Below are 5,476 nucleotides of genomic sequence, written 5' to 3'. Positions count from 1 at the left end.
GTGAGGCTACACCATAATTGGAAATTCTCTCTAAGCTGAAAATTATGATATTTGACGAAAAATTTGACAGTGTAATATATATTTTATAAAATATTGTATATTACACTGTCAAATTTGTCATCAAAGCTCTTTTATAAACGAGAGACTTTTTTCAAATGGGGAAATTTTGCAACAGCAACGCCAAGTTTTCCCTCTTTTAAGACCCCCAGTTTTCAATGTACGAAGATATTTCTACTTATCTCTAACCCCCATAATGCAAATACAGAAAAAAATCCGGTGGTTCTCAAGATTTTTTTAAAAATAAATCAATTTATTTTAAAAATTTCAAACTTGAATAACTCGGTTATTTTGGACTACGGTAAAAAGAAAATATGATTCTTTTATAGAGATCTACAAGACCTGAAAATATTTGCACTTATTTAAGACTCACCCTGTATATCGTATCAAACTTGGGAGTTGTGTAGAGCAAAGACTTAAAAGTGCCAGAGATTTAAAATAGATGGCTCTGGTTCTTCGAAAACATAGATATAGTATAAAATAGTATCAAAATAGTAGAACATCGATGGTAAACATCAATTTTTTTCCGATTATAATATCGATGTTTCATGAAAATCGATGTATCGTTTGCATCCCTAATATCCGTTCTTTAGTTAATTGTAATCTTCTCATCTGTTTATTAAACTAATACTCGTACAACTGATCGTAAAGTAATAAAAAATCAAAATTATGAGTTTCTGGTGGTGTTTTTAAGAAGAAAATCTAATAAGTATCATCTTTATACCGTATGATCGAAAAAAAACAGCGTCCAGTTGGCTTGGAAATGACGATCGATGACATTTCCCATATAATTTTACATATAAAATGACAGCGATCTTCATTTCATAGCCATCGTTGACGCCGTTTTTATTCGATCATACGGTATTTTAATAATAACTTGTAATAAACTACCTCCTTCGCCTAAATGGCCACAAAATTTACCATTTCAATTTTCATATGCCTTGAAAATGTTGTAACGTTTTTAGTTCGTTACATGTCTTTTTTATATATAATATATGATGTCTGGGCCTATCATCACCGGATTCCCTCTCGTTCAGGCCGGATAGTTTATTTGACGCGTAATTTTTACGTTCTCTAGTCGGCAACCCTGCTATCGTTTCACTGTTCTGTGGAGGCGCTGTCAACATCGCTTCTGTCAACTCTCTCCGTGCTTAACTGCACTTGCACACTTGGCTTTGACTTGGCTTTGACCGTCCGACTGTCACCGTCAAAAATCCTTGCTTCGAGAAACTGCAATTATAAAAATCTTGCTGTATAATTTGAATCAGCTGCTATTTCGAAGTTACAGGTAAAAATGAGATATTAACTTTTTTGATTCGTTATTATTACTGCGTATTTTTAGGGTAGAGTTTTGATGTGCCACCCTAACTTGTATTTGTATTTTTCTGGCACGTTGGCGTCCTTTTCTTCTTTTGTCCTCCCAGAATGTCACATGGAAGAAAGGACATGTTCTTTATTATTTAGTGAGCCCTCGGAGGTAATTCGAGGTAGGTTCATTTTGTTTATTAGACCTTGTTTGATTTTAAACCAGAGTTTCGTATTTTTAGGGTCAAGGTACGGACTATTTACAAGGTACGGGCATTATCCAAGGTCCGGGTAGTGTTCCCTGTACCGTTGTCTTATGGACGGACTGTGTCCAAGGTTATGGTCCAAGCTTATGGCCTAGGTTACGGACATTATCCATGGTCCTAGTAGTGTTCCAAGGTAGGTAGTGTCCCCATATTACCACAGTATGGATACAGCGGTAAGCCCCATGCTGCTTCGCTCCCATTTCTAAGCCTAGTCAGTAGCTACGGCTGTAGTGATTCATGATGTCCTCTATTCTGGCCCCTTTTGTTGTTTTGGCCAACAGGATCGCCGACAGACAGTGCAGAGACATGAGCCCACCTCACGCTGCTACTTTTCGAAACAGGATGGCCTCAAGAACAGCTAAGTGTAGATTTAGGTTCTGGTTTTCAGTCGATTTTCAGTCTTAACTTAACGTACATTTTAAATAATATCGTACAGACTTTAGTGGTCAGATTATTAAGAACATTTATGTCGATTTAGTAGTTACAATATGATTTAGATTTTAGGTTTCATTACTTATTATTAGAAGTAACTTGTTCAGTGTCTATGACTCATCCGTCTGGCGTCACGGCTGATGACGTCATATGTCTGGCGCCAGAATTCTTGGAATTCAGTGTCTGGACCGGAAGTGGCTGTCTAGCCCAAATGGCCCAATGACTACTCCGTTTTAAGTGTCTAATGACTGGGGTAGTATAATATTTCTATAATTAGTGTTAAATTTTGACATGTTTTATGTCAATTTTTAGTAAATTACGTCTAGAGATTGACCGCGTCAAAATTACATTTTCCATTGACACTTTTTTTCCAATCGTACGGCATTTCTCTTTCTTACACATTGTTTAATAATGCTAATAAATTACAAGTTTATTTAAACAATTTGAAGTATTAATTTACTGTTTATAACTTCAAAACTTCATGCTTATAATAAGTTTACACTCATTAAACGGATTTGTATATTTTTATTAGTAAAAATTTCAATTTTGCGATAAATCGCTGATCGATATCGAATTCCACATTCAATCTAGCCGCCCTGGTATTAACAACAGACTAACAATTTCCTCTAGATCAAAGGTTGCATTATGGAATAATTAATTTTCTATAGAGCGCATATATAAGCGAACACGTGTATAACAATCACTTTCAAGTTGATATATTTATATGAAACCCCAGAGTCTAGAGTTTGGTTTAAATTTTCCCGTTCAATATTAATAGCAATTATTGTTTAACAGGTTATAAAGTTTATTATAAACCAATATACAGGGTGATGACAATGAACGAGAAAACTAAAAAGAATATAAGTACTTTTAAAATCTTTGTAAATCTAATGAAAGAAAACATTCATGTTTTACGACAAAAATGCGACAAATCCAATACATTTCTGCGACATTTTTGTCTCATTTTTGTTTTGTTTCAAAATTCGGAGACAGTGTGGATGGCGTGTGCTGCCAACAGTAGGAGACCAGTGAAATCACACATGGTTAATAAAACTCATTGGCTACAACGAAACTTTTGATTTTGTTTTCCTTGCGGTGTGGACAATTTGTCTCAAGTTTGTCTTGTCAAAATCTCCCATTTTTTGGCGCAAGTTTGTCTTGTTTTTGTCTCAAAATCGTGTTTTGTCGCCTTGGTCTGGACTAGTGATGTAAAATTTCCAGAAATATAGTTTCGGAAATATTTTCGGAAATATTTCCTGAAACATTGGAAATATATGGAAATATTGGAAATATATGAAATATTTTAAAAAATAAGAAAAACTGAAATATTTATTTATAAAAATCATAACAAAACATCGCAAAACACAAAATGCTTATACATAAACACAAATAAAGAGTTATTCTTCAAATTAAAAAATAAATTAAGGTTAAATTTGTACAAAAAAAAATTATTTTTGACACACTAGTCGAGCAAGAGGCATATCTTTATCGCTGTCATCAGCATCACACTCAATAACATCTTCTTGCCAGTCTACTTCCCCAAAATCTTCAATAGTATCGGAAATAAAAATTGATCTATTGCCGTTTCCTATTTTCTTCAGCAAGTTTTCATTGTTCGATACATAGAGTAGCTTAGCGGCTCTATCATCAGTAAGCCTGTTTCTCTTTTTTGAATGAATATGAGTGTAAACGCTAAAACTGCGTTCCGTGGCAGCCAAAGATGCTGGCATCATCAACATTCGTGAAGCTACTTGTGATAATGAAGATGAAGAACACAGTCCTTTCCACCATGAGACCGGGTTATCAAAACTACTTTTCCATATGAAGTTATTTCCAAATAACTTGCCACTTCTACAACGGTAATCTGCTATTTCATCTATTATTTCTTGCTCCTTTATATTAGTTTTTTTTGATATATTAAGCATTCTATGGCAGAAAGAATTTGGGTTTCATCAAGTTCAGAACCTTGTGATTTTGGATTTAGTAATTCTGTAGCATAATGAATGGGTTTAATAGCAAATTTTTCTCTTTTGTCAACAAACTCCAACAATTCGGATTTTTCTCTGTCGTCAAGTGAGGACAATGCAAGATTATTCGGAATTACCCTTCTAATATCGCAAAATGCTTTTACAGCAAAATGAATAGTGCAATAATCTCCTTCTACAATTTTTAACCATTTGCCAATAGGTTCAAAAATGTTAATTACGTTGGAAATTTGGGCCCAAAATACTTCGTCATCTAATATCCACTGCTTAACATTTTGTCAATCATTTGTGTTGCTTCTTGACTAACTGCAACTCCTTGTAAACTGAGCCTAGTATTGTATACACTTTTTAAATTGTTCAAAATTGAAGATCCCCGTAGAAATGCGAGGTTGCAAATAAGTTGGTGAATCCTCAAACTCGATATATTCACCATATTATATGGTTGTAAAACTGTTCTATAGTAAGTTTAATGTTTATTGGGTTACAAAATATGAAAAATATATTAATAAACATCGGGTTTGAATCGTTAATGACAAGATTTAAGTATTTTTAAAAATATTTCCAATACTCCTAATATTTCCGAGACACGTTTGGAAATTTCCAATATTTCCATTTACAACACTAGTCTGGACCCAGCTTAATATGTAAAAATGTGTTTTTGTTGATAATATTCTTGTTCATAATGACGAGATATAAGGCCTTTTTTTAGAAACTTTTATAGTTATACTTTTATATTTTCGATTAACACAACGTTTCGGTCAATAAGGCTTTAATAACTTTGGTGCCACTTCTTTTGTCAATCTCATGAACTGGAAATGTCCGTTGAGATTACATTCTCCTGTTAATCGATCCACTACAGTTTTGACAGTTTTCTTATTAATTGTTCATCAGGTTATTGCAGTCTATATTTGATTTATTCTTGTACTGCATAAAACAGAAGCGTGCATATGCTGTTAAATATTTCAAAATACTTTTTTAAAGCTATAACTAATATCGAGGATTCTGTAAAGTATGCCGCTTGGTATTTTACATTCCAAAAAAGTTTTCTAGTTAATAACCGATCAGCTGATAACGGTCCATTAGAAGTTTTAAACCCGGCTTAAACAGATTTAAGGCCAAACTTATAATTCGCCGGATAGTTTTAGTTTTAATCTGCAAAAATAACTTTAATTCATTTTTAATCTACAGGGTGATTCCTGTGAGTCGGTCATGCTTTCGGGAAATGATAGCGGACGACGAAATATTAATTTTGATATTGTCAAGACTTAAATATAGGCACACTATGGGTCAGAGATGCCTCTTACGCAAGATACAGGGTGTTATAGTTTTAAATAACTTAAACGCCACTGATAAAAAATAAAATTTTTAGAGTTTTTTTATTTACTCGGTTTATTTCCAAGCAAAAATGTCTCTTGCAACTTTCTTCTATCT

Source organism: Sitophilus oryzae, unplaced genomic scaffold, assembly GCF_002938485.1.
Source record: "Sitophilus oryzae breed Bouriz unplaced genomic scaffold, Soryzae_2.0 scaffold_1356_pilon_pilon, whole genome shotgun sequence".
In the NCBI taxonomy this organism is placed as follows: domain Eukaryota; kingdom Metazoa; phylum Arthropoda; class Insecta; order Coleoptera; family Curculionidae; genus Sitophilus; species Sitophilus oryzae.
The sequence above is the reverse complement of the archived record's forward strand: the minus strand, read 5'-3'. Positions refer to the sequence as shown.